Source organism: Danio rerio, chromosome 15, assembly GCF_049306965.1.
Source record: "Danio rerio strain Tuebingen ecotype United States chromosome 15, GRCz12tu, whole genome shotgun sequence".
In the NCBI taxonomy this organism is placed as follows: Eukaryota; Metazoa; Chordata; class Actinopteri; order Cypriniformes; family Danionidae; genus Danio; species Danio rerio.
Genome location: NC_133190.1, coordinates 33,748,909 through 33,761,646, shown reverse-complemented (window position 1 = coordinate 33,761,646; position 12,738 = coordinate 33,748,909). Strand labels below are relative to the sequence as shown.

The window sequence follows — 12,738 nt, the reverse complement described above, 5'->3', positions numbered from 1 at the left end:
CTGTTAGACATACAGCAAATTCTCCTAATCAAATTCCCTAAGCATGGAAAGAAAACTAAAGCAACACATCCCTTTACATGATATTACATAAGTAACTGGGCCATTAGAAAAAATCCTTAGTGTTTAGCTCTGTATAAGTCTAAACTTTCATTCATAGTGGTCTTAAAAGAGTCTTAAAGTCTTAAATTTGATTTGAAGAAACCTGCAGAAACCCTGATATATGAATACACACATGCATGTCTTTCAGAAAAAGGTTTATTTGTCTTTGATATAAAATATGATACAAATTATATCTAAATTTTAATATCTATGTAACAAGTTTTGTTTAGTTTAGTTTTTATGTATGTGTCTGTATCACATCTACATAATAAATATATAAAATATACACCTATATTATGTCAAAACAAACTTAATAGCAGCAGCTCTAAACTTTGTATTATTTGCTAAAACCGTAGTGCTGCTTTTCAAGATTATTGTAAAAGATTAATGTATGTACTGTCACATCAGAGCGAAAATGTGTATACTTGTCACGACTTGCTAAAGTGTTGTTCACTATAACAATAATTTATTTACCAAAAAATCTTTGCCATGTTTAGAACAAGAATCTTTTGATGACCTATTAATAAATAATAATAAATTCATGTTTTTAATTATTTGAAACAACTTGCGATGCTTTTAATGTTTAAAAAATATCTATTTAAAAATATCTATCTAAAACTAAATGACAGTGTACCATCATTTACACACATTTTGTATATCGCATCAAAATATGAGGTATTTTATATTAAAAATATACATAATCAATAATACATGTTTACTCGTATCTGAAAATATATCGGGGAACAAATGATCAGGAAGCAGTAAAAGTTTGGTAGTGCTCTGTTCATTGGGACATTTGACCCAATTGTTGACTGAACAAACAAGAATGACAGTAAGATTTCACAGCTGTGTTGATCTACCCAGGCTCCCCCGTACAACAGGTCATTACGAAGCCTTACAGAGGCGACAACTGCAACCTTTAGCAACTTCAAGCTGATCAAAGCAGATCTTTCCTTTTTTAAAAAAAAAAAAAATAATATATATATATATATATATATATATATATATATATATATATATATATATATATATATTTGAGATTTCCTTTTCTTACATTTCTCAGAGTGTGGAAACTTACTGAACAGCTTAAGTGAGTTCAGACTCTGTCCAAAAGGCATGAAAGGTCATTATCGGGTTAATTATTGACTAGCAGAGGTAATGCTATCGGGTTAAATATTAAGACACCCTGCCAATAAAATTGAAGCTTCAAAGAGACACACGCAAAAAAAATCATTACTGTTAGAGGCATCAAGACAACATGCTTCACACGCGAGTCATTACAACCAGAAATATGAAGCTAGATTAACCTTAAAGGGGTAGTTCACTCAAACATAAATATTTACTCCCTCTTGAGTGATTATAAACCTTTATGAGTTTCTTCTGTTGGATAATAAAGAAGATATTTTGATGAAAGATAAAAACAGAGACTTCCATAGTAGGAAAAACAAATATTGTGGAAGTCGATGGTTACAGGTTTTCAGCTTTCCTTAAAATATCTTCTTTTGTGTTCAACAGAAGAAAGAAACATACACTCTAAAAAACGTTGATTTATTTAATTAACCCAATGGTTGAGTTACAAATATTTGGTGCTGTGTTGGATTATTTTTAAACTTTTTTGGTTATTTATTTAATAACTCTACCAGTTTGGTTAAAAATTTGAATTTAAACAGTCTACAGCAGGGGTCACCTGTTTCGGTCCTGGAGGGCTGGTGTCCCTGCAGGGTTTAGCTCCAACTTGCCTCAACACACCTGCCTGGATGTTTCAAGTATACCTAGTAAGACCTTGATTTTCTTGTTCAGGTGTGTTTGATTAGGGTTGGAGCTAAAATCTGCAGGACACCGGCCCTCCAGGAACAAGTTTGGTGACCCCTGGTCTACAGATTCAACTGACACAGAACAGCCGACGCAATCTCACGGCAATTCGTAACTTTTTGATTTAGTGGCTGATTTGTATGAATTCGTAGAATGTAATTCATACAATTTAGTATGATTTGCTCATCACCCAATGATAATTGGGGTTAGGGGTGGGATTGGGTGCCATGCGTGCGTAACATTGTTTTGTGTTATAAAGTTATTTAAGCTTTAGTGATAATATTTCAGTTATTTTTATCATGTTTACTTCTCTCCGTGTCGAGGGATTTTCATATTCGTTTCACTAGCACTCTTAAATAATGATGATACAAATGCTTCGTAACTGATCTATATTAAACAGATAAAAACAGTTTATCTACTGTACCTTTCGTTTTCCTCTCTGCATTTTTTCCAGGGGATTGATACACATATTTGAGCTATTCTGCCGTCATTCTCGCATTTAGGACCCAGCGGAGAAATCAACCTGGTGTCGCGTCCAGTTTTGGTGAAGGTATGTTGCCTTGGAAATGGAAATAAAGCATTTTATGTATTTTTTAAAGTGTATGTTATTATTTACAAAGTCTTAGTTATAAAATTAATAGTAGTACAATAGCAATAGTATTACCAGAAAGGAAGAAATAACATTTAATCAAAATAATAGTTCAAATAACCTATAGTTGGGAAGGTGCTATAACAATCTACAGTTGGGTTATATGTTGGGGTATTTTTAACCCATCTATTTTTACAGAGTATAAAGGTTTAGAATGACTGTAAATGATGACAGAATGTACATTTTTGAGTGAACTAACCCTTAAAAATTTTCTAGCGTGCCACTTTGTGTGTTGCAACCTGTCTAATGCCTCAACTTCCAGATGATTCCACAGCCTGAAGCATATGAAACAAAGATCAGTCAAACTTTTGTGACAGTTTTCAGAGATTACGATCTACATCCATATATCAGAGTTTTCTAAGAAAGAAATGATTCCTGCAACAGAGGAATGGCTACTGACCATACACATTCCAGCAAAAGTACAGTATGTACTGTCACATCAGACTGTGAAATCCATAAATAACCTTGAAGTGTAAAATGAGGCGATGGGTTCAGGGTTCATGACATCTGCTGTGTAAGGTCTGTGAAACTGCAAGTCATTTGGACAGCTTGTGGATCATCAAGTACAAGTATTACATTCAGGCCTGTTGGCAGCCTGGCGAAAGCGGTGCTTCTTTTTTGTCAAAATGTGGACCTTTTTGCAGTTGTTCGCCTTATTTTCTATTTATTGTAAATTTAAATACTGCATTTTAGTAACATTTTTAAGCACAGTTTTGGCTGGATTAGCTTGTTGGACTCAACAGAGGAATCCTCTGCCAACACAGGACTCCGTTTGGTTTTAACCCATTTGTGCCTAATTTGTTTTATTGTTTCAAGCACGTAGCCTTGTTAATAGTGTGAACATCTTGTGCATTTCTTTTCTCCAGGTTTTTTTTTTTCCAAGAAAATTGTAATTGAATATGTGGGCAAATATGTTGTAAGAACCCTTTAGTGTAAAATTTGATTAGGAGGAGAACATTTGGAACTCAAAACAACTGCTTTTAAAAGATCAATTCATATTCATAAACACATTTTTTAAAATTAGACAACCATTTGATATGCACCCCCCGAAAATTATCTATCACAAAGACTTAATGCCTTTGTCTTAAAGTGATTAAACACACACTGGTTCCCCCAACAGACTGCTGTGTGTCAAAAAGATGAATAAAAATATTCTCTGTAAATCTCACTACAAATTTTTGTAGACATCTGACAGAAATAGCCAAACAGCTTAGTAATACGTAAAGCTGCAGATTCTGTTTGTGGAGTTTAAGTTTGAGACTCTGAGAGATTTAGTGAATTTTTAGTTGAGATTCCTAAGGAAATGTCCACATGTACACAGGTTTTTTGTAAACAATGTTTTTTCTCAATTCTCTAAAAATCACAGACCCTGGCACCTTAGAAAATATTCACCTTGACGAGTTTTAGTGACCTAATACTGCATTTTTGTGTGTTTTTTCAGCAATCCTGCTTTTTGCAGCAGGAGTTGATTATTCTCTGTTCACTTAGCACTTTAACTCTGCACCAGTGTTAGTTTAACTCTTTGTAGGAGTGGGAACAATGGGAGATTGGGAGGATTTTGCTGTGTATCAAATTGTATATCAAAAAAAGGCTACTTTAAAGTAAAGATATCAGTTAAATGCATATGTGTATATGTGGTATTATGAAAGGAAAAATCATTAAACAAGACCAATAACCTTGATTTATTAACTTATTAACACAGTATTCCCTAATTCCGCTTGAGTAGGGCCATACAGAATGTGCGGACGTTTTATGCTATTTCAGCTGAAACTTTTGTAAAAAATGTGCGGATTATGCAGAATTATTGTAGGAGTATCATAACTAAAACCTTAATATATTAAAAAAACAAAAATAATACATTTTTTAAACTTGTATTGAATGTTTACAATGCAAATCTAATTAGATCCACTTATTTGGTAAACAAAGCAAGTCTCTCACATAGCATATCTACTAAAAGACAGAACATATTACTTTGCAAACTGTATTGTAAGCAAATCATATGAACATTTTAATATTATTATTAATATTATTATATTAATAATATTAAGTTAAAAACAGAATAAATATAAATTTACACACATATACACAAGTAAATACACTGGCTCAATGTTGGGCTAAAAATCTGTGGAAATCTGCGGATTTCTGCCCGCTGATTCCGTGTGGGCCTACCCATGAGTTATGTACTTACTTTGCCCTTGAAAGTTTTTTTCTTTTTTTGGATGAATCTAGAGACCTTCAGGATTATTTTGATGTACATTTGTGAACACAAAAATAATGTTTAGTAACATAAAAATTGTCTTAATTTGGAGGTGGTGGTGGTGGTGGTGGGGGACATTTTGCATCCTGGAATCAGTGGTAGGAAGTTGAAGGCCTCACGTAACAGGAAGTAAATCAATTCCTTTTTTTCTTTCTTTAAATCTTTTATTTGGTTGTTCGCTTGCTTATTGAGAAATGAACCATGGATAACATGTGGAAAATGACTTATAAAAGGAAAATGGCAACTATGAACTATGAACAGCAACTACAGTTGCCAGTGGGCTTAAATGGATTAATGACTTTTACATTAGGTTATTTTTACTATATATGATAGCATAACAGTCAAAATAGGACAAATAAGTATGTATAGCAGAGGTCACCAAACTTGTTCCGGGAGGGCTGGTGTCCTGCAGATTTTAGCTCCAACCCCAATCAAACACACCTGAACAAGCTAATCAAGGTCTTACTAGGTATACTTGAAACATTCAGGCAGGTGTGTTGAGGCAAGTTGGAGCTAAAACCTGCAGGGACACCGGCCCTCACGGACGGAGATTGGTGACCCCTGATGTATAGGATACATTTTGGACCTTTGTCAGTGAGGGGTGGGTCTTCCGAACCCCCTAAACCTCCCTGGCTACGAGCCTAATACTCATATGGACAAACATGTTAACTTTGTTGGTATTTTTAAGTGTATTTTTCATTCATTCATTTTCCTTCGAATAAGTCCCTCCATTCACCAGGGGTCGCCACAGCGGAATGAACCACAAACTTATCCAGCATATGTTCTACTGAGCTGATGCCAGCTGCAACCCCAATAGCATCTGGATGCAGCCTTTATGATGCAAGCTGAGATTACATCACTCAGCGATGCAATGTCAGACACAATGCACTCAATGGAGTGAGTGACGTCACTGTGACGGGTAGGGTTAGGGGTGGGGTTAGGTGAGCCCATTAAAAAGCATTGGATGCAGCTCAGATTGCACTGCACCGAGTTTGCAGCGAGACCCCCTCTCCACAGAAATGCCAACTGACCCAGTCGGGACTCGAACCAGTGACATATTTGCTGTGAGGCGACAGTGCTAACCACTGAGACATTTTTTTCACACCATTAAGCCATTTTGTGTTTGCTGTGTTCAGCCTATTAATATACTCAGATTATGTGGTCTTATGAGCTGCTATAATCAGACTGGTGCATGCAGAAAATAAACCACCAGTCAGTCTTATTGTTATGTAATATTGCCATGTGAGGCCATGACATCATATTATTATATTGTTGTCATATTTAAAAAATGATATATATTTTTACTGATGCTTCATTAACAAACATACAAAAATTAAAGTTAAATGATAATATAAATACATGTAAAACAGTAAAAAAAAAAAGGGAAGATTAAATGAATAAATAACACAAATACAGCAGACTTCCAAAATAATTGTCATAATATTCATATTGTTTTAACCAGTCAGATAGATTTCATAAATACATAAATTTCAATAAAAAGGCTGCACATTTAAGAATTATTATTTGTGAATAATATGTCCAACAAAAATAAAGTAATTAATAATAGGCCTAGTTCTCTGGTATATTAGTTTTAACAGTTTTACCTTTATGGTAGCAAATGATCTTATAAATACAAAGGATCGGAGGAAACAGTAATTGAATCATGGTTACTGTATGTCTTCAATTTTACAAAAAGAGCATGAACTATCAACCTCCACTCTGCCAAAGTTTTATTCACTTTTGTTATATTGGGAATGCAGTACACTCACAAAAATATTTTCGCTGCTTGTTTAACCTACTTAATTTTTATTGAGCTGAATCAACACAATTCTTGAGGGTTTTGGGGGATGACTTATTTGTTTTATGTTCAATTAACCTAAATGTGTAAAAACAATTAAGTTAACTTAATTTGTGTTGAGACAGCAGGAATTGTGTGGAACACAGCATTTTTTACAGTGGACTTATGATGAGGTAATAACCATCTGTTAAGTGAATGAAAGATGTAGTAAAATTTGGCGCTTTTACTTTTTGTTTTGGCAAATTTCGAAATATTTATTATTGTCCTACATTTTTTAATCAAGTACACTAATTCCAGAAATTCTGGAAAACCTGTTTTACATGTTTATGATTTACCTAGTAGTACACTGCTTTTGCCTGAGGCTAAAGCAACCAGTACGAATATCCAGTCCACAAAACTGTTAGTAGATAGTTCAGTCAGTAGTTCAGTAGATTTTATTTTCCCTTTTTAACACAATAATCTCTTCTGAACAGTCCGTCTATCTTCTTGCACATGCTATTTGCAGGCTGACTGATTTGCATCATACATCGACCATGAGTCATTAAACGGTGCGGTCAAAATTACATTTACATATAGCCTGTAGCATAATAACAGTTTTTTTTAAATTGTTATTATTTACAACATATTACTGCTTTAACTATTTACCCTTTTTAAAAGGAAGACCCCCACACATCTTGTTTCGACGACCTTTAGGCGTGTCAGGCTCGGTCTATATAGCGTAATATTCGCTACCTGCTTCAGCTTCTCGGTCTCAACGCTTCAGCTGAATATACAGTGAGAGCGCGCTCTCTGCTGTTCACAGCTGTGCGACACTCTACGAACACTCACTAAATCTACTTCTATCCATGACAGCATGCGACGTGTTCCCAGTAAAAAAAAAGCTTAAAACCATTTTAGAAGAAAAAGTCAGGATTTTTAAGTGGCGCCGTCACAAATAAATTAGACTGTAAAGTTATAATTCGTCCTGTAGAGATAAATGTAAAGAGAAGTAAATGTAAAGACAATGTAAATGTAGCCTAAGTATGTGAAGAAAACGTAGCCTACATGTAAAGATGTTTTTTTTTTAAGCTAAATAATCATTGTCTACTGTAATGAACCTTTATGAAGAGGTTCCATGGACGTAAACATTTCTATATAGACTTATCTTCTTCATATGTTGAAGAGTGTAGATTAATATCCAATTTAAAAGTCTCCTAAAACTCATGTAAAAAAACATCACAGTGTTTCTGATTCTGTTGTCACATATATATATATATATATATATATATATATATATATATATATATATATATATATATATATATATATATATATATATTTAGTTGAAGTCAGAATTATTAGCCCCCCTAAATTATTAGACCGCTTGTTTTGTTTTTTCCACAATTTTTGTTAAACTGAGAGAAGATTTTTTCAAGACATTTCTAAACATAATAATTTTAATAACTAATTTCTAATAACTGATTTAATTTATCTATACCTTGATGACTGTAAATAATATTTTACTAGATATTTTTCAAGACACTTCTATACAGCTTAAAGTGACGTTTAAAAGCTTAACTAGGTTAATTAGGTTAACTAGGCAGGTTAGGGGAAATAGGCAAGTTATTGTATAAGGATGATTTGTTCTGTAGACTATCGAGAAAAAAATATAGCATAAAGGGGCTAATAATTTTGTCCCTATATGGTTCATAAAAATTTCAAAACTGCTGTTATTCTAGCTGAAATAAAACAAATGACTTTCTTCAGAAGAAAAATATTATCAGACATACTGTGAAAATGTCCTTGCTTTGTTAAACATCATTTGGAAAATATTTAAAAATGGCAAACCATCTACCTTGATAATCTGGTAATTATTCATAGAAATAATTATTGGAAAGAAAGTTCTTAGGAAACACCCTAATAGCCTACATTTACAGTTCTGTATCAATCATGCTATGTTGAGAAATAAGAGCGGTGCATTTTTAGTCTTCCTTCAATTGTCCCAACTTCCTGTGAACCAAATACTTTTCTGATTGTGAATCATTTCCTGCCCTGATGTTGCATCTAACGCTTCAGCACTACAACTAGGACAGATCATGTGAAAGGTGAAAACAGGCTTTCTGGAGCAGACATCTTACACTAACTCTGACAACAACAATCTGCTAAAATAGCGATGCAAAACAATTACAGCTACCTTTTTTATTCAGAATTGTTACTTACCTTGTTTTTCCAGTAGGAGGCACTGTATACTCGCTTATAGTCATTTTTATCAGGTTTCATGATCCAAACAGTGCAGTGACAGGGATTTACAGCTTTTCTGTGGTACTATGTTTTGGTCACTCCTGGAAACACTAATTTTCCTTCCTTTTTTCGTTTCCCTTTTTTCTTTCTTGTTTTATTTTTTAGATATAAATTGAGACACTCAATGCTATCCCAGGGGAGGAGAACTCAACTAACCAATGAAAATGCAAAAAACATTTCAGCACATGTGAACATGTTACATGGCTCCATATTTTCTCCAATAAATAGTGCGTTTTTTACTAGTTTTTTTCTCTGTGATTGCCTAAAGAAGCTCACCTTCATTAGTAAAAAAGTATTTAACATTATATTAACAATAATTATATATATCCATACAGAATCTTGTTTACACAATATGCTGTATTATTAGAAATAAAGCCAACTTCTGTAAAACTCACTAGGCACTTTATTAGGTACACCTTACTAGTACTGGGTTGGACCCGCTATTGCCTTCAGAATGGCCTTAATCATTTGTGGCATAGATTCAACAAGGTACAGGAGATATTCCTCAGTGAATTTGGTCCATATTGACATGATAGCATCGCACAGTTTCTGTATGGCTGTATATCGGCAAACAACGCATGTCTCCCACCAGTGCCGATATACAGCCAAATCGCATTGCTACTTGTGTGATATTGCTCATATATATATATAAATATATATATATATATATATATATATATATATATATATATATATATATATATATATATATATATATAGTAAAAAAATATAATAATAAAATATTAATGCTTTGGTTTTGATTGTGTTCCAAACTTCCAATGATGTTTGTGTGTTGTATAATGTAAATAATATGAAATGTTAAATGCATTAAAAACTGTATGTGTCTGTTTGTTCAAGTGTTTACATTTCTAGCTTCAAGTCATGTGAATATATTTCCTAAATCGCTTCTATCTAAGTTATTAAGCAGATGGTTATCATCTCATAGCTGATAACAGAATATACACTGCTAGATTATAATGTGCAAAGCCATATTTCAATGACTTCATCCACCAATGCAGTTTATGTCTAGTGTGTGAAAGTTTTTGACTGTTACACAGAAAAACCAAGTGCTTACTTGGAATATAAGGGAGTGTCTGGTGAATTCTCTCCATCTCTTTCTTTTGTAAGCCTATAACCTGTTCTGCAGTGGCATTACTTTGAAGATTGTGTGTGGCTACATTTAGATCACTGACTTAGCAGCATTTTTATCCACAGAGTCATCAAGCTCCTGTCATCCCGCTGACACAGACATAATTATTGGCATCATTTAACACAAGCGCCCAAAGAGTCTTTTATCACATTATAATCCGTCACAAACCAAGGACTGAATACCCAGAACAGCAAATGAGGCAGAGAATCTTCACGCTTCACATCTACACGTAGCTTCAGCATATTGTTCAGCAGGATATCTGCTTCTTACTCAGGACTGTTAATGTTAATGATAGAGAGCTTTTCACTAATGGGCGGGGCTTTCTCTCTCTGATCACATGTGCAAATATCTCTTTAGTTAGGCTTTCACAATATATTTCTCATGACTCCACATAAGCTAGCCATATTTTAAAAAAATGATATTATAGATATATTAGATGTATTATAGATTACACTCACCGGCCACTTTATTAGGTACACCTCACTACTGGATTGGATCCCGTTTTGTCTTCAGAACTGCCTTAATCCTTTGTGGCATAGATTCAACAAGCCACCAGAAATATTCCTCAGACATTTTGGTCCATACTGACATGATAGCATCATGCAGTGGCTGCAGATTTGTCAGCTGCACATTCATTATGTGAATCTCCCATTGCACCAGATCCCAAAGGTGCTCTATTGGATTGAGTTCTGGTGACTATGGAGACCATTTAAGTACAATGAATTTATTGTCATGTTCAAGAAACCAGTAGTGAGATCATTCACGCTTTTTGACGGTGCGTTATCCTGCTGGAAGTAGCCGTCAGAAGATGGGTACACTGTGATTGTAAAGGGATGGACATGGTCATCTACTATACTCAAGTGGGCTGTGGTGATATATTAAATTATATTAATGCGATATATGTGATATATTAAAGTATATCTTTGCTTGACATTTGTATAAACAGCATCCATAATATGCTTTTCTGCAGAAAAAAACACAACAACAACAAAATAATAATAATAAAAACCACAGACTCCTTTATCTCCTTTAGAGATGCTAAAGGTCTAATCTGATTCAATGATTTATGCTTAGCTAAAAGTGCTCCTGCCAGACTGGAGATCAGCTGGATGGATAAGTAAAATGGTAAAACTCAGGTACTTATAAAATGAGCATTTCTCCAAAATAAAAAGTGGTGTTCCTTTAAAAATGTTTTGGTTTTGCAGTGCCTTTTGGCAGGCTTCTGTCCTCTTTACTATTCGTCTCTTTCTTGAGGTGGAAAGTAGTTTGTCTATCCCTTGGGAAAAGTGTGAGTTTCTGATACAGCATGCTGGTTTTTCTTGATGTCTTTCTGTTATAATTTCTAATCTTAGTTGCCTTAAGTGCAGACAGAATGTAGATTAGGGAATTATGTAACTTAAAGAAACACAAACCAAGTCATGTTTATTTATACAATCATATATTAATTTGATTACACAAATCATGCTTTGACATCAAGGACTCCCAGCAGGTCGTAACTAAGTGGAAAGTCTAAAAAAAGGCTCTTCTCAAATGAATGGGCAGAGAGCAGCACACACACACACACACACACACACAAACACACACTCAACAAGTTTTTCCAGCCCTTGTACAAAGTCAGCCTGTGATGACATAATGGGAACACTGTATCACTGAACCAACATGAGATATGACGATGCTCTACAAAGGGTTGTAAAATATATGATAGACTGACATTCATAAATGAAGCTTGGCGAAATAGTTACTTTCAGTGTTTCGATTTAGGCTGACAATGAACTATTGGGTTAAATGGGGAAAATATAATTGGATTGTGTTAGTTTTTTGTTTCGAGTCATTGCAAATGGTACAGTATTTCAAAAATGTATCAGTTTTAAAGGGATGCACAATATCAGGGCCATATCAATTATGGGCCAACATCACTGAACATTTTATTAATTGTGATTGGCTATTATATAGCATTGTCCAAATTTATTTATTTCTTTTGGCTTAGTTTCTTTATTTATCAGGGGTTACCACAGTGGAATGAACCGCCAACTGATCCAGCATATGTTTTACACAGCAGATGCTCGTCCAGCTGCAACCCAGCTGCAACCCAGTACTGGGAAACACTCATACACTCTCACAGTCACACACATACACTACAGCAAATTTTTATTCAATTCACCTATAGCGCATGTCTTTGGACTGTGGGGGAAACTGGAGAACCCAGAGGAAACCCATATCAACACAGGGAGAACATGCAAACTCCACACAGAAACGCCATCTAACCCAACTGGGGCTTGAACCAGCAACCTTCTTGCTGTGAGACCACAGTGCCAACCACTATTTTTAAATGTAATAATTAAATATGGATATACAAAACATCATATTATACACATTAATAACATCAAATAATATTTTAATATTATATTTATGAAAAGAATGAAGTGTAACATTACATTAATTTGGTATATATTATTGTATTTTATTTATATTTAACAATAATATGTATTAATAATTATTGTTATAAACATACTCAATATTTCTAAATATATAACTTAATATGCTAGTATATATTAGATTATATTTCATTGATTTATGTTTAATAATGATCTTTAATAGCATGTACTAATATTTATAGTAGATATGAACATTCTAGATGTGTATAAATATACACTCACTAACTCGTTTCGTTTTCTGCTGCCACATTAAGATGG

At 33.9% G+C, this 12,738-nt stretch overlaps 1 protein-coding gene across 2 annotated transcripts in view; it reads right to left on the bottom strand.

Moving 5' to 3' along the window:
* or40a1 (odorant receptor, family 40, subfamily A, member 1) overlaps positions 1-12,738 on the bottom strand; it is a 617,996-nt gene that overhangs the window by 185,301 nt on the left and 419,957 nt on the right. The gene's annotated exons all lie outside the window — the stretch shown is intronic.